Source organism: Lolium perenne, chromosome 1, assembly GCF_019359855.2.
Source record: "Lolium perenne isolate Kyuss_39 chromosome 1, Kyuss_2.0, whole genome shotgun sequence".
Taxonomy (NCBI): Eukaryota; Viridiplantae; Streptophyta; class Magnoliopsida; order Poales; family Poaceae; genus Lolium; species Lolium perenne.
In genome coordinates this window covers 24,592,124-24,617,395 of record NC_067244.2, presented here as the reverse complement: position 1 = coordinate 24,617,395, position 25,272 = coordinate 24,592,124, and positions in this window count along the sequence as shown.

Below are 25,272 nucleotides of genomic sequence, written 5' to 3'. Positions count from 1 at the left end.
ATTCCTGAGGACGAGCTAATTCTGAGTCAAAGCATACCTCCAAAGCATACCTCCAAGCAAGCCCCACGGTCAGCTTACCAGTTGAAGCCAAGGGGCAAGGGTCCAAACCGGTACACTCCGGAAGATTATGTCAACCGAGGAAAGAAGGTTGTCACTGAGGAGGATGAGGGGCCGCCACGGAGATCATCTTTGTCGAGGATGAGGAACGACGAGCCGTTCTCTTCAGAGGAGGAGGAGCAGCAGGAGCAGCAGGAGCAGCAGCAACAAGAGCCACGGCAGCAGACGAAGATGATGGCCGTCCGGAAGCAGCCCGCGAGGACGGCACGTCGAGGACGACACTAGGATGTGCTACGTGTTGTTGTGAACTCTTCATAATTATCGAGTTGTGAACCCTATGTCATTTCGAACAATGTCTGTAATGGTACTTGTTGTTTGAATTTAATTGCTACGATGTAGACTACATCTTCTGAGATTGCTACTTGTTGTGTATGTTCTGAGATTGCTACTTATTCTGAGATTGCTACTTGTTGTTGTTGTTTGAAAACTGTTTGGTAGGATTTTCCATGTTTTTAACACAAGCCAATGTGTGGCGCCCTTCACACTGGCGCCACACTGCACTGTGTGGCGCCCGTGGCATCGGCGCCACACGTGACAACTTATATCAACTATGGGGTCGAAAACATCCAGGGGCTTCGGACGATAAGTCCTTAGCCGTTTTGGCGACCCTCTTTGTGTGGCGCCCGTGGCATCGGCGCCACACATGCTAGTGTGGCGCCCGTGGCATCGGCGCCACAAATTGAGCCTCGCAAAACGGCTAAGTCCCAGACTAATTGACTCACAGTATGTTTTGGGCAATTACAAGTGCATGTGTGGCGCCGTTGGGAGGGGCGCCACATGTGCTGCCACATCGGATCGGCAGACCAGCTCAGCGTCGAGGGCGCCACGTCGGCTGGGAGAGTGGCGCCGGCAGGAGGGGCGCTGTAATAACCTAGAACATAGGAACAACGAAGGGTAGATTTAGAAATGGGATGTGCATTTCATCGCAAAACGGGGGAAATTTTCGCGCCTTATTGCAACTAAACCTAAGAGGGATCGAGGTTCTCTCTCATTTTGCACTTAGGGTTAGGCAATGTGAGTTAGGGTAATTTCGACATGATCTCTTTTGTATCTTGTTACTTTGGGGAATGATTGCATTTGATAAGTGTTAAACATTTAACTATACACATCACACAATATAAACAATGAATTCAAAATTCAAATACAATATATAAATTCAAATTACTTTGAATTTCAAAGTGAATATCAAATACAATATTTAATCAAGAATATAAACATTACATAATACAAAAGCTCATAAACCAAAACTTGAGCTTTATTGATATACAACACAATTACAAAGTCTTTACAATATTCTTGATACAAGAATTGAGACATAATGATCAGTAATAAAAGAAAAGGAAAATTACAAGTTTATTCTACACTAAACCTAAACTAAGTGGCTTGAGGATGATCTTCTGGCCATAGCATAATTCAAACCTGCACAACACATAGCAAAGAACTAGCCAGAATGTAAGTGTTAGCAAGGATCACAGGAAAATTCAGTTTGGACAGTTAGCCAAATAACACAGAGATTCAGTTTGGACAGTGCACACTGTCACAGCACACTTGTGCTTGTCCAAATTTCTGGACAGCACAAGATAGGCATAGGCAGACCAACACTGAGCAAGCCACATGGGCTCAAGTTTCACCATATGAAGGCTGTTGCTAGCCAAGCAACAACAAGGCAATGCAAGAGGTGAGTCATAAAGTAACCAGGCTTGTGTGTCATGGCCAGGGAAGAAGTAGAGACCATATAAATAGCACACAAACCCTAGAACCATGACAGTCGACCACATATGCAAATCACCAGGTAAGGGTGAAGCAAGAACCAGCACCAGTTCTTACTCAAGAACAGAAACCAACACAACCACTTAGCTCCAGGAATCATGGTGACCTGAGAAGCTCAACCAGAAACTGGAGGTGAAGGGTTGTGCACAAAAACCCCAAGTCTGCATCAACCAAATATTTCACACTAGGAGCTTGAACAAGGTATACCAAGTTCCTGGACAGATCCAATGGATCTGATCCATCATATATGCATGAGATAATCATGGGATTGAGCAGATGCTCAATAGGGTAGATCATCACTTGGTTTTCACCAAGGATTACTGCCACTCTAAAAGCTACTAAAAATAGAAAGCATCTAGGTACAGATCTTGTACACAGGAACTAGCACACATGCACAGATGCACACACTAGCCAGATCAGATGCACAGATAGCACCAGTAGATGAATTGCAAGGATTATCAGCTAATAAGACTACACAGTAAATCCTAAGCTATGAACCATCAGTAAACCCTAGATTTTCATCAGGCAAGCATATTGGCATTCATATCAAGTATGATTCCCAAATATGCAAGCAAAGGTTGAGTAGCCACAAGATCCAACTAAATAAGTGAGCAACCAATCAGTAGCAATACTACTGAGGTCACATCACACTTAAGCACCATTTAAATGAAAGCCAAATATAGCACATCATTATCCAGGAATGGATTCAGATTCAATTGCTTGCTAGACAATCATGAATAGCCAAATCATTTGCAAGCAAGTCATTTAAATCATTACTGCATAAGCAGTGCATCATCACTTAATTAATACAAGCATTAATTTATCACAGATCCATGCTTAGTACTGACAGCAGCATAATACAAGGCAACACAGTTTAATCACTGCATCATAGCCACTGGAGCAAGTCCAGGTAGCTTGAATGAGCAACAGCACAAGTAAGTAACAGCATAGTGATGCTTGAGCATCAACATCACAAGGAAATTGAATCACTTAGCCACAGAATTAATCAGTAAGCCATCACTGATATTGAATTGATCAATTAAATCAAGTCAAGCTACACAGGGAAGCTAGCCAACAAGCAAAGAATGATCCAATGGATCACTAGCTTGCATGGGAAGCACAGAAGCATATCACAAGCACCACTGGCACACACAAGTGTCACTGATGCATCACAAGTACACCTAGACAAGCAAGCATGATATGCCAGTAAGCACAAGCAAGCCATAATCAAGCATAGCATGGCATAGCAAGCTCATAAGCAAGCACAGCAGAGCATGGCAAGTACAGAGCATGCTAGGAGCAGCAGAGAAGCAAGTAAAGCATGAATCGCAAGCAAAGCAACACTGGCCAGTACCAGTAACTGGTAATTTTGGCCATGAGCTTGCAGTAGATAGCAGCACTGGAAGATTAAGCAGCTATGGCATAGCTCTGTGTGATCATAGGATCACCAGAGAGCAACAGAGCATGAGGAGGAAGAAGAACAGTAGCAAGGGAGGCGCACAGAAGAGAAGGAGGAGGTGAAGTACTTACTTGCGCCTGGAAGCAGAAGCTAGGGCATGGCGAGGCAGTGCTCGCGCGGCCCTAACAGCTGCAAGTCCAGGGTAGGCGGCGACGTTACGCCGGCGAACCCAAACACGAACCCAACACCACCGTAGCGAGCACCTGAGGCGACGGCACGAGTACTGCGAACAGCACCCGCGCCAGGTCAACCCCAGGAGCGCATCCATCGTCGGCGAGGACGAGCGCTCGCCGGAGTTCGTCGAGGCGATTCTCCTCGAGATCCAGAACGGAGGCGATTCGCCAGGAGAGGAAGAGAACGAGAAAACCACGCGGACAGATCGATAGATCTGCACGCGGCGGTTCTGGTTTGGTAGGTGGCTACGGCGGGGGAGCTCGGAGCTGGCCGGAGCGCGGCGGCGGCCATGGCGGCGACGCCATCGCCACGGGCGTCGCAGGAGATTAGGGTTAGAGGTGAACGAGAGAGAGAGGGCCGAGTGAGTGAGAGAGGTGGGCCATTCGGCGCCACCGACCCATAAGGGAATAGCCTTATTGGGCTGTCCCTGGGCTTTAGTTAAATGGGCTGGGCCCAATAGGGGCCAGGAGGGTATTTTGGTCTTTTAATAATTAATAAAAAGCCAGAACTTTACCAATTTTTAGTAAATAAAATACAACTCTAAAAATCCATTAAAAATTGGATTAATGAATGAAAAAAAATCTTAACAAGAATAAAATATGAAGTGGAATTTATGAAACACATTCAAAATTATGAATTTTAAGAATTTAAATAATAACTTGGAATTTTAAACTATTATTTCCTTGTATTTAAAATTCAAGGAAAAATCTCAAATAAGTTCAAATACTTATTTTCAAACATTTCAAAATGAAATTCTATTATTCCAAGTCATTTCTATTGGAAAAGGGTATTTTTCCAAGAAAAATACTATATTCCTTTTTATTCCAAAAACTATAGAGGTAACTCTATGATTCCAAATTATTTTTGGAATGATTAAGGAAATCACCAAGTAAAATAGTTTTACTTTGAATTGTTGTACTTTGTGTGAATTAAAATAGTTTATACTTTTAAATCAATTGCAAGTTACCGTCAAAGACATAAATCTTAAACTCAACCCTAAATTGATATAACTCAGCGGGGTAAAGGGATTCAACATAAAATAATACATCCATGATTGCATTATTTGGATTTATAACATTGTCCTTACCGGACAATGATGCTTCTTACAGAACCCGAGGTCCAGGTTCCATCAACTGCATTGAACTGCACTATCTCGCAGTCCACAGGCAAGTTCACCCTTGCTCATGTCAACTTGAGTATTTTCTACTACTTTAATGCAAAGCTATATACTTATCATTCCTGCATCGCAAATGAAATGTTACTTTCCAATTATGAATATGACTATGTGGCTGGCAATGGAACCATGGTATGTGTTGATATGGTGGAGGTTCCATTGCAATGGGTTATATCACCCTAGGATTAAATTACCAATGTCGTCCAGTGATTCTAGCGCCGTACAAACCGCGTTGACCATGAGATCTATAATGGCTCTGGGGAAGCCAGCCGTATCTTTTCCCTTCTGCACGCCAACGGATTGGTAGAGCCGGTGGGGTGTTGGAGGCACTGCCGCAATAGGTTGGGATATCCTTTTAAATCCCCATCCATTAGTGATGATAAGCTCTACCATCTATGAAGGATTGTCCGGAGTACACCGTGAGTAAATCCGTATTATCGGGAGAAGTCTACTGGGGGTGTACGGTTGGACAAAAGGGTGGGTTTGCAGTCGCGGAGAAGGCGGTGTGGGCTTGGATCTTTATACCTGGCCTCACACCAAAGGAAGTGTGAACGGGGGCAAGTCCCTGCGGATGGCAAAAAGGGTGAGATCTCTTGTGGGAAAAGTAACGCACCTCTGCAGAGTGTATCAAATTATGGCTGTCACTCCTTGTTCCGGGAAGGGAACTACGAACGCGGCAGGAAAGGAACTCCACGAAGTTCTAATCAACCTGTGAAGACTGACGGGCATAGTTTTCATAATAAAAGCAACCTTTTGAAGAAATGATTTCAAAACATGCATTGACCTGCGATTTCCTGATCAATGGTCGTAGCTAGTGCATCAAACACCTTTTCACTCTTTTAGAACTTGCTGAGTACCCCTGTACTCACTTTCTTTCGACACCCTTGCTAGACTGTGATCCGGAAGTGGAGGCCATCAACGATGGAGCACCAGAAGGAAGTTACGAGCTGGTCTACGAAGAACCTGATCTTATCGACGGAGTGGAAGGCGTAGACTATGGGATAGTCTACGGATCAGATGACACGGAGGTGGAGGAGTAGTGACATACCCTAGCATCATTGAGCCGAGCAACGTAGAACTTACCTAAATAAGTTGTTTTGCTCTCTTCATATTTAGTTATGAGTTGTAATCGTACTTAAGTAGTATCTTAGGATGTTCTCACAGGACCTGTGAGAATATCAACTTGTAAGACAATGTTTGTAATAATGTATGGAGTGTTATGACCTGCAATGTTTCTGTTGTACCACTCTGAGGGATATGGCAATTTGTGAAGAAGTCCCTTCACAAAGATCATATCAACGACTTGTATACTACAACATGTAGTGGTATACTGGGTCACCGTAGCTGGTATCAGAGCAAATGTTGCGACCTTAGGTTGGAAAAACCTAGTATAGGGAAGAAACCTGTAGGAGTCTAGTAGAAATAGTAAAGGATTCTCTAGAAGTATGGTGATTATTCACATGAGAATAGCAAAACCATATATTTTAGTGCGATAATTCTTTATTATAGCTATTATGATGCATTATCACTACTAATATTCTGCTTTTGTATACAGCCATAATGGCGAACACTTTTCCTAAGAGGACTTTGAGGAAGGTTGAGGGATGGCTCGGTGATTATGATGGACCAATCACGGCTCTCATGTGTGGGATGCTGAAGGAACTTCATTGTGACCCACGGATACCTGTTATCAAGTATACCTACTATGATGGGGAAATCCTAGCCAAGTGCAAAGTATTGGTCCAATTACCGACAAAACTGCTGATGAGTCGTGTAATGCCATACGGAGAAGCCAAAACTATCACCACAGCCTATCACATGGGCCTATTCAAGGCAATCCTTGAGATAAGGCAGCACAAGTCAGTAGAACTGCTATGTTCAGAATTTTCTCATATACCTCATGCCGAGGAAGATGAGGATCCCACTCTGAATCATTTGGTGTTAGCACGCAGAAGTCCTGAAGCTGCAGCACAGCACATGGATAGCTGTAAGTCTTTATTGACCACGATGTACCTTTTACACATGAAGATGAGAGGTGAGATTGACCACATGCTAGCTGAGTTCACGGACCCTGATAAAGTCCAAACTCGGATGCGTGATCTGAGGGCACAACCACAACATACTACACCTTTCTTTAGCCTAGACAGCTATGTAGATTTGAGTGACCAGTTGTCCCATAAAGATCCACTCACACCCAACTTTGTTCCACACTATCCACATGTGTCAGTATCATATGAGTCCGGATATGGGGGAGATGATTCCAGGAACCTAAACTGCTCGGAGTCACCAATCGAGAATTCGACTAGTTGGCGTTTCGGGAAACCATTTGGAGATGAAGGAGAACCCATCACTTGTGAATCAGAGGATGAAGGAGGCGCGGTTAACCAGAATGTTAATCAAAGCTTTGGGCAGGAAGAGAAAGATACCAACTCCATTTCTTTAGATTTGGAGATGGGATTACCCAAAACATCCCAGTACGTCATAGGTGAGAGTTCTGGAACCAAGAAAAAGAAGAAGAAGAAGAGGGGTCAAGTGAATAGGAATCCTCCATGGATGGCAGAAGAAGATGAGCTGTATCCCACTGGGGATACATATGAGTCTTTATCTAGATACTTTGGCATGACAGATCTCTGTCTCGGCACTTCGTCCGATTCAGACTACATACCTACTGGAAGGACCTTCATCCCGGACGGGGTTCGGAAGACAAACCGCTGTACCGGATGGACCCCAGGGATGTACGCGGAGGCAAGTTATGATGACGAGGAGTAGAGCTCCAAGGAAGAATAAAGTAATCTAGGTGGTATTTGATACGTCTCCGACGTATCGATAATTTCTTATGTTTCATGCCACATTATTGATGTTATCTACATGTTTTATGCACACTTTATGTCATATTCGTGCATTTTCTGGAACTAACCTATTAACAAGATGCCGAAGTGCCGATTCTTTGTCTGCTGTTTTTGGTTTCAGAAATCCTAGTAAGGAAATATTCTCGGAATTGGACGAAATCAAAGCCCAGGGGCCTATTTTTGCACGAAGCTTCCAGAAGTCCGAAGACGAAACGAAGAGGGGCCACGGGGTGGCCAAACCCTAGGGCGGCGCGGCCCCACCCCTGGCCGCGCCGGCCTATGGTTTGGGCCGCTCACGCCGCCTCTTGACCTACCCTTCCGCCTACTTAAAGCCTCCGTGACGAAACCCCCAGTACCGAGAGCCACGATACGGAAAACCTTCCAGAGACGCCGCCAACGCCGATCCCATCTCGGGGGATCCAGGAGATCACCTCCGGCACCCTGCCGGAGAGGGGAATCATCTCCCGGAGGACTCTACGCCGCCATGGTCGCCTCCGGAGTGATGTGTGAGTAGTCTACCCCTGGACTATGGGTCCATAGCAGTAGCTAGATGGTTGTCTTCTCCCCATTGTGCTATGATTGTCGGATCTTGTGAGCTGCCTAACATGATCAAGATCATCTATCTGTAATTCTATATGTTGCGTTTGTTGGGATCCGATGAATAGAGAATACTTGTTATGTTGATTATCAAAGTTATATCTATGTGTTGTTTATGATCTTGCATGCTTTCCGTTACTAGTAGATGCTCTGGCCAAGTAGATGCTTGTAACTCCAAGAGGGAGTACTTATGCTCGATAGTGGGTTCATGCCTGCATTGACACCTGGGACAGTGACAGAAAGTTCTAAGGTTGTGTTGTGCTGTTGCCACTAGGGATAAAACATTGATGCTATGTCTAAGGATGTAGTTGTTGATTACATTACGCACCATACTTAATGCAATTGTCTGTTGCTTTGCAACTTAATACTGGAGGGGGTTCGGATGATAACCTGAAGGTGGACTTTTTAGGCATAGATGCAGTTGGATGGCGGTCTATGTACTTTGTCGTAATGCCCAATTAAATCTCACTATACTCATCATGATATGTATGTGCATGGTCATGCTCTCTTTATTTGTCAATTGCCCAACTGTAATTTGTTCACCCAACATGCTGTTTATCTTATGGGAGAGACACCTCTAGTGAACTGTGGACCCCGGTCCAATTCTCTTTACTGAAATACAATCTACTGCAATACTTGTTCTACTGTTTTATGCAAACAATCATCTTCCACACAATACGGTTAATCCTTTGTTACAGCAAGCCGGTGAGATTGACAACCTCACTGTTTTGTTGGGGCAAAGTACTTTGGTTGTGTTGTGCAGGTTCCACGTTGGCGCCGGAATCCCTGGTGTTGCGCCGCACTACATCCCGCCGCCATCAACCTTCAACGTGCTTTTTGGCTCCTCCTGGTTCGATAAACCTTGGTTTCTTTCTGAGGGAAAACTTGCTGCTGTGCGCATCATACCTTCCTCTTGGGGTTCCCAACGAACGTGTGAGTTACACGCCATCAAGCTCTTTTTCTGGCGCCGTTGCCGGGGAGATCAAGACACGCTGCAAGGGGAGTCTCCACTTCTCAATCTCTTTACTTTGTTTTTGTCTTGCTTAGTTTTATTTACTACTTTGTTTGCTGCACTAAATCAAAATACAAAAAAAATTAGTTGCTAGTTTTACTTTATTTGTTATCTTGTTTGCTATATCAAAAACACACAAAAAATTAGTTACTTGTTTTACTTTACTTAATATCATGCATGTTTTTATTTCACTAGTTTGGCATAATGGACAAGAATGAGCTTCTATTTCTATTTCCTGATTTAAAACATGGATTGTTTGATGCGAAAATTAAAAAACCTATGGAATCTTATTTGCATGCTGGTAATAATATTAGTATGAACACCTTGAACACCATTTTTGATAATAATATAGAAAGTTCTAAGCTTGGGGAAGCTGGTTTTCATGATCTTTTTATTCCCCCAAGCATTGAGGAGAAGATTTACTTTGATGATACTTTGCCTCCTATTTATGATAATGATATTGGTCTTTTAGTACCGCCTGTTATGGAGGATAAATTTGATTATGATTACAATATGCCTCCTATATTTGATGATGAGAATAATAATGATAGCTACTTTGTTGAATTTGCTCCCACTACAACTAATAAAATTGATTATGCCTATGTGGAGAGTAATAATTTTATGCATGAGACTCATGATAAGAATGCTTTATGTGATAGTTATATTGTTGAGTTTGCTCATGATGCTACTGAAAGTTATTATGAGAGAGGAAAATATGGTTGTAGAAATTTTCATGTTACTAAAACACCTCTCTATGTGCTGAAATTTTTGAAACTACACTTGTTTTATCTTCCTGATCTTGTCACTTTGCTTTTCATGAATTTACTTGTGTACAAGATTCCTTTTCATAGGAAGCATGTTAGGCTTAAATTTGTTTTGAATTTGCCTCTTGATGCTCTCTTTTGCTTCAAATACTATTTCTTGCGAGTGCATCATTAAAACTGCTGAGCCCATCTTAATGGCTATAAAGAAAGAACTTCTTGGGAGACAACCCATGTTTTTACCTACAGTACTTTGTTTTTATTTTGTGTCTTGGAAGTTGTTTACTACTGTAGCAACCTCTCCTTATCTTAGTTTTGTGTTTTGTTGTGCCAAGTAAAGCCGTTGATAGAAAAGTAAGTACTAGATTTGGATTACTGCGCAGTTCCAGATTTCTTTGCTGTCACGAATCTGGGTCCACCTCCCTGTAGGTAGCTCAGAAAATTAATCCAATTTACGTGCATGATCCTCAGATATGTACGCAACTTTCATTCAATTTGAGCATTTTCATTTGAGCAAGTCTGCTGCCATTTTAAAATTCGTCAATACGAACTGTTCTGTTTTGACAGATTCTGCCTTTTATTTCGCATTGCCTCTTTTGCTATGTTGGATGAATTTCTTTGATCCACTAATGTCCAGTAGCATTATGCAATGTCCAGAAGTGTTAAGAATGATTGTGTCACCTCTGAATATGTTAATTTATATTGTGCACTAACCCTCTAATGAGTTGTTTCGAGTTTGGTGTGGAGGAAGTTTTCAAGGATCAAGAGAGGAGTATGATGCAACATGATCAAGGAGAGTGAAAGCTCTAAGCTTGGGGATGCCCCGGTGGTTCACCCCTGCATATATTAAGAAGACTCAAGCGTCTAAGCTTGGGGATGCCCAAGGCATCCCCTTCTTCATCGACAACATTATCAGGTTCCTCCCCCCGAAACTATATTTTTATTCCATCACATCTTATGTGCTTTTTCTTGGAGCGTCGGTTTGTTTTTGTTTTTTGTTTTGTTTGAATAAAATGGATCCTAGCATTCACTTTATGGGAGAGAGACACGCTCCGCTGTAGCATATGGACAAGTATGTCCTTGGTTTCTACTCATAGTATTCATGGCGAAGTTTCTCCTTCGTTAAATTGTTATATGGTTGGAATTGGAAAATGATACATGTAGTAATTGCTATTAATGTCTTGGGTAATGTGATACTTGGCAATTGTTGTGCTCATGATTAAGCTCTTGCATCATATGCTTTGCACCCATTAATGAAGAAATACATAGAGCATGCTAAATTTGGTTTGCATATTTGGTTTCTCTAAGGTCTAGATAATTTCTAGTATTGAGTTTGAACAACAAGGAAGACGGTGTAGAGTCTTATAATGTTTTCAATATGTCTTTTATGTGAGTTTTGCTGCACCGGTTCATCCTTGTGTTTGTTTCAAATAAACCTTGCTAGCCTAAACCTTGTATCGAGAGGGAATACTTCTCATGCATCCAAAATACTTGAGCCAACCACTATGCCATTTGTGTCCACCATACCTACCTACTACATGGTATTTTCCGCCATTCCAAAGTAAATTGCTTGAGTGCTACCTTTAAAATTCCATCATTCACCTTTGCAATATATAGCTCATGGGACAAATAGCTTAAAAACTATTGTGGTATTGAATATGTAATTATGCACTTTATCTCTTATTAAGTTGCTTGTTGTGCGATAACCATGTTTATCGGGGACGCCATCAACTATTCATTGTTGAATTTCATGAGCGTTGCTATCCATGTCCGTCTTGTCTGAAGTAAGAGCGATCAACCACCTTATGGTTAAGCATGCATATTGTTAGAGAAGAACATTGGGCCGCTAACTAAAGCCATGATCCATGGTGGAAGTTTCAGTTTTGGACATATATCCTCAAATCTCAAATGAGAAAATTATTAATTGTTGTTACATGCTTATGCATAAAAGAGGAGTCCATTATCTCGTTGTCTATGTTGTCCCGGTATGGATGTCTAAGTTGAAGAATAATCAATAGCGAGAAATCCAATGCGAGCTTTCTCCTTAGACCTTTGTACAAAGCGGCATAGAGGTACCCCTTTGTGACACTTGGTCAAAACATGTGCATTGTGATGATCCGGTAGTCCAAGCTAATTAGGACAAGGTGCGGGCACTATTAGTACACTATGCATGAGGCTTGCAACTTATAAGATATAATTTACATGATGCATATGCTTTATTACTACCGTTGACAAAATTGTTTCATGTTTTCAAAATCAAAGCTCTAGCACAAATATAGCAATCGATGCTTTTCCTCTATGGAGGACAATTCTTTTACTTTCAATGTTGAGTCAGTTCACCTATTTCTCTCCACCTCAAGAAACAAACACTTGTGTGAACTGTGCATTGATTCCTACATACTTGCTTATTGCACTTATTATATTACTCTATGTTGACAATATCCATGAGATATACATGTTACAAGTTGAAAGCAACCGCTGAAACTTAATCTTCTTTTGTGTTGCTTCAATGCCTTTACTTTGAATTATTGCTTTATGAGTTAACTCTTATGCAAGACTTAATTGATGCTTGTCTTGAAGTGCTATTCATGAAAAGTCTTTGCTTTATGATTCACTTGTTTACTCATGTCATATACATTGTTTTGATCGCTGCATTCACTACATATGCTTTACAAATAGTATGATCAAGATTATGATGGCATGTCACTCTGTAAATTATCTCGTGTTATCGTTTACCTGCTCGGACGAGCAGAACTAAGCTTGGGGATGCTGATACGTCTCCGACGTATCGATAATTTCTTATGTTCCATGCCACATTATTGATGTTATCTACATGTTTTATGCACACTTTATGTCATATTCGTGCATTTTCGGAACTAACCTATTAACAAGATGCCGAAGTGCCGATTCTTTGCATTTTCTGCTGTTTTTGGTTTCAGAAATCCTAGTAAGGAAATATTCTCGGAATTGGACGAAATCAAAGCCCAGGGCCTATTTTTCCACGAAGCTTCCGGAAGTCCGAAGACGAAACGAAGAGGGGCCACGGGGTGGCCAAACCCTAGGCGGCGCGGCCCCACCCCTGGCCGCGCCGGCATATGGTTTGTGCCACTCGCGCCGCCTCTTGACCTACCCTTCCGCCTACTTAAAGCCTCCGTGACGAAACCCCCGGACCGAGAGCCACGATACGGAAAACCTTCCGAGACGCCGCCAACGCCGATCCCATCTCTGGGATCCAGAGAGATCGCCTCCGGCACCCTGCCGAGAGGGGAATCATCTCCTGGAGGACTCTACGCCGCCATGGTCGCCTCCGGAGTGATGTGTGAGTAGTCTACCCCTGGACTATGGGTCCATAGCAGTAGCTAGATGGTTGTCTTCTCCCCATTGTGCTATCATTGTCGGATCTTGTGAGCTGCCTAACATGATCAAGATCATCTATCTGTAATTCTATATGTTGCGTTTGTTGGGATCCGATGAATAGAGAATACTTGTTATGTTGATTATCAAAGTTATATCTATGTGTTGTTTATGATCTTGCATGCTTTCCGTTACTAGTAGATGCTCTGGCCAAGTAGATGCTTGTAACTCCAAGAGGGAGTACTTATGCTCGATAGTGGGTTTATGCCTGCATTGACACCTGGGACAAGTGATAAAGTTCTAAGGTTGTGTTGTGCTGTTGCCACTAGGGATAAAACATTGATGCTATGTCTAAGGATGTAGTTGTTGATTACATTACGCACCATACTTAATGCAATTGTCTGTTGCTTTGCAACTTAATACTGGAGGGGGTTCGGATGATAACCTGAAGGTGGACTTTTTAGGCATAGATGCAGTTGGATGGCGGTCTATGTACTTTGTCATAATGCCCAATTAAATCTCACTATACTCATCATGATATGTATGTGCATGGTCATGCTCTCTTTATTTGTCAATTGCCCAACTGTAATTTGTTCACCCAACATGCTGTTTATCTTATGGGAGAGACACCTCTAGTGAACTGTGGACCCCGGTCCAATTCTCTTTACTGAAATACAATCTACTGCAATACTTGTTCTACTATTTTCTGCAAACAATCATCTTCCACACAATACGGTTAATCCTTTGTTACAGCAAGCCGGTGAGATTGACAACCTCACTGTTTCGTTGGGGCAAAGTACTTTGGTTGTGTTGTGCAGGTTCCACGTTGGCGCCGGAATCCCTGGTGTTGCGCCGCACTACATCCCGCCGCCATCAACCTTCAATGTGCTTCTTGGCTCCTCCTGGTTCGATAAACCTTGGTTTCTTTCTGAGGGAAAACTTGCTGCTGTGCGCATCATACCTTCCTCTTGGGGTTCCCAACGAACGTGTGAGTTACACGCCATCAGTATTGTAATAGAGCGTATTTTAAATTCCCGTTGGCTTGGGCTTTGAGCCAAATAAGTGGTTTATATATACCACATGTAATATAAGTTTGTGAGTGTGTTATGTATTATACAAAGTATATGCATAATAAATGTTTGTTTTGTATTTGCTTCTTGATTTCATTGTGTGACTAGTTCTGGGCATTGAGTTGAGCTCAGAAAGCAATTGCATGGTGTAATTATGAGTAATCGCTCTTTGTTACAGGACTAGGGGGAAATGGCGTTAGTAGAAACCGAAGAGGCTCACAGAGAGCGGGAAGCAAGAGAAAAAGAGGAGGCAGATGCAGCAGCTAGAGCAGAGAATGCACCACCACCACCACATCCAATGATGCACCCAGACTTCCAACAGTATATGAGGGTAATGGAGGAAGATAGGAGGCGTTACCAGGAAAGCCAGAGCAAGAACATGCAAGATTTCTTTACCCACGTCATCAATGATAGGGGTAATGAAGGCAAGGGAGTAACTCTATCGGACTTCCAAAATGCAAGACCACTACCGTTTACATCAGCTCCAGAACCAATGGACGCTGAAGATTGGCTTATGGATACGGAACGGAAGCTGAAGACCGTTGGTTGCAACGATGAGGAGAAGATCAGATATACTACTTATCTGTTGTCAGGACCAGTAGCATCATGGTGGGAGAATCTTGTAGCAGTACACCCTCCAGATAAGGTGTTCACCTGGGAGGAGTTCAAGAAGAAGTTCCGGGATGCTCATGTTCCGGACAGCGTGGTGGAGCTGAAGAAGAGGGAGTTTGAAGAACTACGATGTAATCGCACCCATCATGCAGTATGTTCGGGATTTCAACAGGTTATCCAGGTATGCACCTGAGGATGTTGATACGGAGGAGAAAAGGAAGAAGCGGTTCATGAAAGGCATGAATCCATACATGAAGATGCAACTAAGGTTGGCACGGACTGCCGAATTCCAGGAACTGATTGACTCGGCAATCACTTTCGAGGATGATTACAGGCAAGTCCAGGAGGACAGGAGGAAGAGGGCTCGTATCGAGCCAAGGAAGTACCCAATTAGTAAACCAACACCTGATCGGAGTTTCAAACCCCGATACCGACCTACTACTGGTAATCAATACAACCGGGAGGTCGAGTCGAATCCAATCAACGGATCATCTGCAACAATTGTGGCCTAAGAGGTCATTTGCAGAAGGATTGTCAGAAACCCAGAATCATCTGTTATGGTTGTGGGAAGGAAGGACACATCAAGCCGGATTGTCCAAACAAGGCGTCCTGGAGCGGACAGAGCTCTGGAGGACGAGGTGGAAACAATAACAACAACAACAACAACCGCAACAACAACAACAACAACCGCAACTACAACAGCAACAACAACAAGAGGGGAAAGCCTTATGGAAAGCTGAATTGCACATCTTTGGAACAAGCGGAAGAGTCGGATCAAATAGTCTTAGGTACGCTAAGCATTCTTACTCATCCTGGCAAAGTATTATTTGATACTGGAGCAACCACATCATTTCTTGCATTGGAGTTTGTGGAAAAATTCGGGCTTAGATGTTCTAAGTTAGAAACTCCTATAACTGTTCTATCCGCGGGGGGAACGATCTTAGTAACCCACGTGAAAGAAGCACAAGTCCTAACCATATGTGACTGTGTGTATTTCGCGGACCTATTCATCATACCCATGAAGGACATATCTGTCATCCTAGGGATGGATTGGTTGACAGAGAATGGAGCGGTGATTAACTGTGGAGACAAAACAGTATCACTTCGCAATTCCATCGGAGGTCGAATAGTGTTCCAAGGAGATAAGTACAGTGAGTTGGAGATCGGATTGGAACTCAATAGTCTGAAGGAGGTGAGAATTGAAGATATTCCTGTAGTGAATGAGTTTCAAGATGTATTTCCTAAGGAACTACCGGGGATGCCACCCGATAGGGAGATTGAATTCACAATCGATCTGATTCCGTGCACAAAGACCAATAGCTCAACCACCATATAAGATGGGGCCCAAGGAATTAGTGGAACTGAAAGCTCAGATTGATGAGTTAGAACAGAAGGGATTCATTCAAGAAAGTGTGTCACCATGGGGTACACCAGTTATTTTTGTGGATAAAAGAGATGGAGGAAAGAGAATGTGTGGAGATTACAGAAATTTGAACAATGTAACTATCAAGAACAAGTATCCTTTACCTAGAATCCAAGATCTTTTTGATCAAGTTCAAGGAGCTGGAGTCTTCTCGAAGATAGATTTAAGGTCAGGATACCATCAAATCAAAATCAAGAAGGAGGATGTACCAAAAACAGCGTTCGTATCAAGGTATGGACACCATGAATACTTGGTTGTACCATTTGGACTAACAAATGCACCAGCAATTTTCATGAATTTTATGAACAAGATATTCATGAAGTACTTGGACAAGTTTGTGATAGTGTTCATAGATGATATTCTAATCTATTCCAAAGATAAAGAAGAACATGCCAAGCATTTGAAGATAGTTCTGCAAACTTTGAGAGAACATCAGCTATATGCAAAGTTTAGTAAGTGCAAATTTTGGTTAGACAGTGTTGAATTTCTTGGACATGTCATAACTAAAGAAGGCATAGCGGTGAATCCAAGCAAGGTTCAGTCCGTATTGGAATGGAAATCACCTAAAAATGCTAAGGAGATACGAGGATTTTTTGGTATGGCAGGCTATTATCGGAGATTCATAGAGGGATTTTCGAAGATTGCAGGACCAATGACCAAGTTACTCAAGAAGAATACTCCATTTGTGTGGACTGATGAGTGTGAAGCCAGCTTCCAAACACTCAAAGATAAGTTAACCACAGCACCAGTGTTAGCAGTTCCTGAACCTGGAAAGGATTACACGGTGTATTGTGATGCTTCCAAGAATGGACTTGGATGTGTTCTTATGCAAGATCGGAAGGTAATAGCTTATGGATCAACGCAGTTAAAACCACATGAACACAACTACCCAGTACATGATCTAGAGTTAGCGGCAGTTGTGTATGCTTTGAAGAGTTGGATACAATTTCTATATGGATCCAAGTGTGAGTTATACACCGATCATAAAAGTTTGAAATATTTCTTCACTCAGAAGGAATTAAACATGAGGCAGAAGAGATGGTTAGAGTTGATTAAGGATTACGACCTTAAGATCAACTATACACCAGGCAAGGCTAATGTAGTAGCAGATGCCCTAAGTAGGAAGAGTACGGAGAATCAACCTACGGAATGGGAGATTCCAAAGGAACTTCGGAAAGAGCTAGAGGAGGCTCAGATTTTGTTTATTCAAGGTGATGATAAGGGAAGTATAGCAACCATGAGGATTATGGATGCGATGTATTCAGATTTGAAATATGAGATTATCCGAAGGCAAGCGGATGATTTGTTCATCCAAGAGGAAATCAAGAGGATTGGAGAAGGAAAACCATCAGAATTCCATCTACGGGATTTTGATTCATTATACTTCCAGAAAAGGATCTGTGTACCGGATGATCCAGAAGTGAAGTCAATCATATTAAAGGAAGCACATGAAACCCCTTATTCAATACATCCGGGAAGTACTAAGATGTATATGGATTTGAAGGAGATGTTCTGGTGGAACAACATGAAAAGAGAAATAGCACAATATGTCTCGGAATGTCATACATGTCAACGAGTGAAGGCAGAACATCAGAGTCCTGCGGGATTACTCAAACCACTAGAGATACCGGAATGGAAATGGGATGAAGTCGGAATGGATTTTGTTACTGGTCTACCAATGACTAGTAAGAAGAAGGATATGATATGGGTAATAGTGGACAGGCTTACCAAGAGTGCTCATTTCATAGCCGTAAATACAAAGGATACTGCAGAAAAGCTTGTGGATATATATGTGAAGGAGATTGTGAGTAAGCATGGAGTACCAAAGAAGATAGTCTCAGATAGAGGTTCAATTTTCACATCAGCATTTTGGAAACAACTCCAAGAAGCTTTGGGATCCAAGTTGGATTTCAGTACAGCATATCATCCACAAACCGGAGGACAAACCGAAAGAACTAATCAGATACTTGAGGACATGCTTAGAGCGTGTGCTCTGAACTTTGAAGGCTCATGGGAGGATCATTTACCTTTAGCGGAGTTCTCATATAACAATAGTTATCAGAGTAGCATCCAGATGGCACCGTACGAAGCATTGTACGGAAGAAAGTGTCGATCACCAATTTGTTGGTTTGAAACCGGAGAAAACAAGGAGTTTACACCGGACTACATCAAGGAGAGACAAAAAGTCATCGAGGTGATCCGGGATAGACTCAAAATAGCTCAGAGTCGTCAGAAGAGTTACGCACCTGAAAAGAAGGGATTGGGAACCAAAAGTGGGAGACATGGTTTATTTAAAGGTTAGCCCAATGAAAGGACTTAAAAGGTTCGGAGTGAAAGGAAAGTTAAGTCCTCGATATATAGGACCATTTAAGATACTCAGTCAAAATCGAGGAACAACTTTTGAGTTGGAGTTACCAGCACAACTAAGTCAAGTTCACAATGTGTTTCATGTTTCACAACTCAGAAAGTGTTTGAAGGCACCGGATGATCCTATTACATATGAAGAAATAGAATTGCAATCTGACCTAACTTATGTGGAGAGACCGGAAAAGATCTTAGAAGTACAGTGGAAGAAGTTAAGAAACAGAGCAATCAAATACTGCAAAGTTCAATGGCAACATCATCCTGAGCGAGAAGCAACTTGGGAGACGGAACAAGAATTAAGGAAGTCTTACCCCGAGATGTTCAGGTACCAATCTTAACTTCGGGACGAAGTTTCAAGTTAGGGGAGAGGCTGTAATAACCCAGAACATAGGAACAACGAAGGGTAGATTTAGAAATGGGATGTGCATTTCATCGCAAAACGGGGGAAATTTTTGCGCCTTATTGCAACTAAACCTAAGAGGGATCGAGGTTCTCTCTCATTTTGCACTTAGGGTTAGGCAATGTGAGTTAGGGTAATTTAGACATGATCTCTTTTGTATCTTGTTACTTTGGGGAATGATTGCATTTGATAAGTGTTAAACATTTAACTATACACATCACACAATATAAACAATGAATTCAAAATTCAAATACAATATATAAATTCAAATTACTTTGAATTTCAAAGTGAATATCAAATACAATATCTAATCAAGAATATAAACATCACATAATACAAAAGCTCATAAACCAAAACTTGAGCTTTATTGATATACAACACAATTACAAAGTCTTTACAATATTCTTGATACAAGAATTGAGACATAATGATCAGTAATAAAAGAAAAGGAAAATTACAAGTTTATTCTACACTAAACCTAAACTAAGTGGCTTGAGGATGATCTTCTGGCCATAGCATAATTCAAACCTGCACAACACATAGCAAAGAACTAGCCAGAATGTAAGTGTTAGCAAGGATCACAGGAAAATTCAGTTTGGACAGTTAGCCAAATAACACAGAGATTCAGTTTGGACAGTGCACACTGTCACAGCACACTTGTGCTTGTCCAAATTTCTGGACAGCACAAGATAGGCATAGGTAGACCAACACTGAGCAAGCCATAGGGGCTCAAGTTTCACCATATGAAGGCTGTTGCTAGCCAAGCAACAGCAAGGCAATGCAAGAGGTGAGTCATAAAGTAACCAGGCTTGTGTGTCATGGCCAGGGAAGAAGTAGAGACCATATAAATAGCACACAAACCCTAGAACCATGACAGTCGACCACATATGCAAATCACCAGGTAAGGGTGAAGCAAGAACCAGCACCAGTTCATCCAGTTCTTACTCAAGAACAGAAACCAACACAACCACTTAGCTCCAGGAATCATGGTGACCTGAGAAGCTCAACCAGAAACTGGAGGTGAAGGGCTGTGCACAAAAACCCCAAGTCTGCATCAACCAAATATTTCACACTAGGAGCTTGAACAAGGTATACCAAGTTCCTGGACAGATCCAATGGATCCGATCCATCATATATGCATGAGATAATCATGGGATTGAGCAGATGCTCAATAGGGTAGATCATCACTTGGTTTTCACCAAGGATTACTGCCAGTCTAAAAGCTACTAAAAATAGAAAGCATCTAGGTACAGATCTTGTACACAGGAACTAGCACACATGCACAGATGCACACACTAGCCAAATCAGATGCACAGATAGCACCAGTAGATGAATTGCAAGGATTAGCAGCTAATAAGACTACACAGTAAATCCTAAGCTATGAACCATCAGTAAACCCTAGATTTTCATCAGGCAAGCATATTGGCATTCATATCAAGTATGATTCCCAAATATGCAAGCAAAGGTTGAGTAGCCACAAGATCCAACTAAATAAGTGAGCAACCAATCAGTAGCAATACTACTGAGGTCACATCACACTTAAGCACCATTTAAATGAAAGCCAAATATAGCACATCATTATCCAGGAATGGATTCAGATTCAATTGCTTGCTAGACAATCATGAATAGCCAAATCATTTGCAAGCAAGTCATTTAAATCATTACTGCATAAGCAGTTCATCATCACTTAATTAATACAAGCATGAATTTATCACAGATCCATGCTTAGTACTGACAGCAGCATAATACAAGGCAACACAGTTTAATCACTGCATCATAGCCACTGGAGCAAGTCCAGGTAGCTTGAATGAGCAACAGCACAAGTAAGCAACAGCATAGTGATGCTTGAGCATCAGCATCACAAGGAAATTGAATCACTTAGCCACAGAATTAATCAGTAAGCCATCACTGACATTGAATTGATCAAATGGATCAATTAAATCAAGTCAAGCTACACAGGGAAGCTAGCCAACAAGCAAAGAATGATCCAATGGATCATTAGCTTGCATGGGAAGCACAGAAGCATATCACAAGCACCACTGGCACAAACAAGTGTCACTGATGCATCACAAGTACACCTAGACAAGCAAGCATGATATGCCAGTAAGCACAAGCAAGCCATAATCAAGCATAGCATGGCATAGCAAGCTCATAAGCAAGCACAGCAGAGCATGGCAAGTACAGAGCATGCTAGGAGCAGCAGAGAAGCAAGTAAAGCATGAATCGCAAGCAAAGCAACACTGGCCAGTACCAGTAACTGGTAATTTTGGCCATGAGCTTGCAGTAGATAGCAGCACTGGAAGATTAAGCAGCTATTGCATAGCTCTGTGTGATAATAGGATCACCAGAGAGCAACAGAGCATGAGGAGGAAGAAGAACAGTAGCAAGGGAGGCGCACAGAAGAGAAGGAGGAGGTGAAGTAATTACTTGCGCCTGGAAGCAGAAGCTAGGGCATGGCGAGGCAGTGCTCGCGCGGCCCTAACAGCTGCAAGTCCAGGGTAGGCGCCGACGTTACGCCGGCGAACCCAAACACGAACCCAACACCACCGTAGCGAGCACCTGAGGCGACGACACGAGTACTGGGAACAGCACCCGCGCCAGGTGATACGTCTCCAACGTATCCATAATTTCTGATGTTCCATGCTTGTTTTATGACAATACTTACATGTTTTGCTTGCACTTTATGATGATTTCATGCATTTTCCGGAACTAACCTATTAACAAGATGCCGAAGTGCCAGTTCCTGTTTTCTGCTGTTTTTGGTTCCAGAAAGGCTGTTCGGGCAATATTCTCGGAATTCGACGAAACGAAGACCAAACATCATAATTCACCGAGACGGACCAGGACACCGAAGGGGAGTCAGAGGGGAGGCCTGGGGCCCCCACACCATAGGGCCGCGCGGGCTGGCCTCTGGCCGCGCGGGCCTATGGGGAGGCCACCCTGGTGCCCCTCCCGTGCCGCCTCTTCGCCTATTTAAGTCCTTTCGACCTAAAAACTCGATACCGATTGACGAAACTCCAGAAAGACTCCAGGGGCGCCGCCGCCATCGCGAAACTCCAATTTGGGGGACAGAAGTCTCTGTTCCGGCACCCTGCCGGGACGGGGAAGTGCCCCCGGAAGCCATCTCCATCGACGCCACCGCCTCCATCATGCTCCGTGAGTAGTTCCCCCATGGACTACGGGTTCTAGCAGTAGCTAGGTTGTATTCTCTTCCATGTACTTCAGTACAATGATCTCATGAGCTGCCGTACATGATTGAGATCCATCTGATGTAATCGGTGTTGTGCTTGTTGGGATCCGTTGGATGATACATTATGATTAGTCTATCTATAAAGTTTGTGAAGTTATTGTTGCTGCAATCTTGTTGTGTTTAATGCTTGTCACTAGGGCCCGAGTGGCATGATCTTAGATTTAAGCTCTATAATTATTGCTTAGATTGTATCTACAAGTTGTATGCACATGTCACTGTCCGGAACCAATGGCCCCGAAGTGACAAGAATCGGGACAACCGGAGGGGATGGCGGTGATGTGAGGATCACATGTTTTCACGGTGTGTTAATGCTTTGCTCCGGTACTCTATTAAAAGGAGTACCTTAATATCCAGTAGATTCCCTTGAGGCCCGGCTGCCACCGGCTGGTAGGACAAAAGATGTTGTGCAAGTTTCTCATTGCGAGCACGTACGACTATATATGGAAAACATGCCTACATGATTAATGAATTGATGTTCTTTCTTAATGCTTTATCAATCCTATCAATTGCCCAACTGTAATTTGTTCACCCAACACTTGTCACTTATTGGAGAGTTACCACTAGTGTAGATCGCTGGGAACCCCGGTCCATCTCTCATCATTATATACTCGTTCTATATGTCATTGGAGGTAGTATCAACTATTTTCTGGTGCCATTGCTCCTGTGTTACTGATATCGCTGCTGTGTTACTTTTACTATTGCTCTCATATTACTGCTGCTTTCACATCACCCCTGTTACTAGTGCTTTTCCAGATGCAGCTGAATTGACAACTCAGTTGTTAAGGCTTATAAGTATTCTTTACCTCCCCTTGTGTCGAATCAATAAATTTGGGTTTTACTTCCCTCGAAGACTGCCGCGATCCCCTATACTTGTTGATTATCAAGACTGTTTTCTGGCGCCGTTGCCGGGGAGGCATAGCTCTACTCATAAGTTCACCTGGGGAGTACACTCTACCTCTCTCTTGTTTTTATTTTATTTTGTTTTGCTTAGTTTACTTTTGTTTAGTTCATTTGTGCTTAGTTTATTTCTGTCTAGTATTACTTTGTTTAGTTTACTTTTCTCTAGTTTCTTTTTGTCTTGTTTTACTTTTCCTATATACCCAAAAATCCATAAAAATTTGAAAAATCTAAAAATTAAAAACTGCTGCTATGGGAGAACCCATAACCTACTTGGAGCTTATAGAATATTATAATAATTATAGAGAATCAAGAACTGGTAAAGTAATGAGTGTTGTGATAGAAAAATTGAATACAATTGCTAAAATTTTGCTTAAACGCCATGATATAAATTGCTGCTCTCAACAGGATACTAAACATCTGAAATTTCAATGTCGCTTTAGTGAAGAAGTTTTAATTAAGAACTATAATCGGAATAGCTATATTCATTTTGGGTTTGAAGAGGTAGAACAATTTGTCATATTTATGGGAGCCTCTGAGATAGAATCCTTCATGGTTAAGAATTATGAAACTTGTGTTGTTTGTAAGGACCTTAAAGATTATGTCTCTTCTATCCTTAATTTTTGCAATGAATGCTACAGTGATAATCCTTATATCATTGATTATAAAGAGAGACTCATTAATGCACAAGAATGCACTCACAATTTGCAGGAACCTGTGGAAGAAGAAGTTGATGAACCTGAAAGCTCATTGGATGAAAAAGAGGAGGAAATTGATGAAAGTGAAAGCTCATTGGATGAAAAAGAAGAGGAGAGTGATGAACAAAAGGAGGAAGAATGGATTAGCTACCCATGCCAACCTTCTAATGAGAGTAACTCTTTATCTCTTACACTATTTGATTGTCCTCCATGCTTACCGAAAGAGGTTGAATGTTATGTTCCTGTGGATTCTCTTGAAATATTACCTATGAGTAAAACTTGTGAGAATAATTATGCTACTATTATTTATGATAATCCATGCTACTTTGATAAATCTTATGATAATGCTTTGTTTGTGCCTGATGTCGAAATGCATGGTACTAAAGAATTTTGCGTAGCAAATGTTTATGATAAAGCTCTTGATGATGGTCCTATGTTACTTGATAATATTAATTGTACTACTAATGAAAATGGGATTGGAGAGTTCTTGACTTTATCTAGGAGTCCCATATCTCTTGAGATTGATCAATCATCTTGTTATATTATTGATAAAAGTGTGTTCGAAAGTTTTAATCCCACTATTTTTGAGCTTGATAAAAATTATGTGTCTATGGATCATGAAAAGAATGCTTTATGTGATAGTTATATTGTTGAGTTTATTCATGAAGCTACTGAAAATTATTATGAGAGAGTAAAATATGGTAGTAGAAATTTTCATGGTACTAATACACCTCTCTATATGCTGAAATTGTTGAAGTTACTCTTGTTTTATCTTCTTATGCTTGTCACTTTGTTCTTCATGAATTTATTTATGTACAAGATTCCTATGCATAGGAAATGGGTTAGACTTAAATGTGTTTTGGATTTGCTTCTTGATGCTCTCTTTTGCTTCAACTCTTATTTCTTGTGAGTGCATCATTAAAACTGCTGAGCCCATCTTAATGGCTATAAAGAAAGAACTTCTTGGGAGATAACCCATGTCTTTATTTTGCTACTGTTTTGTTGTGTCTTGGAAGTTGTTACTACTGTAGCAACCTCTCCTTATCTTTATTTTATTGCATTGTTGTGCCAAGTGAAGCCTCTAATCGAAGGTTGATACTAGATTTGGATTTCTGCGCAGAAACAGATTTCTATCTGTCACGAATCTGGGCAGTTTTCTCTGTAGGTAACTCATAAAAATCTGCCAATTTACGTGCGTGTTCCTCAGATATGTACGCAACTTTCATTAGTTTTGAGTTTTCTGATTTGAGCAACGGAAGTACCTCTTTAAAATTCGTATTTACTGGCTGTT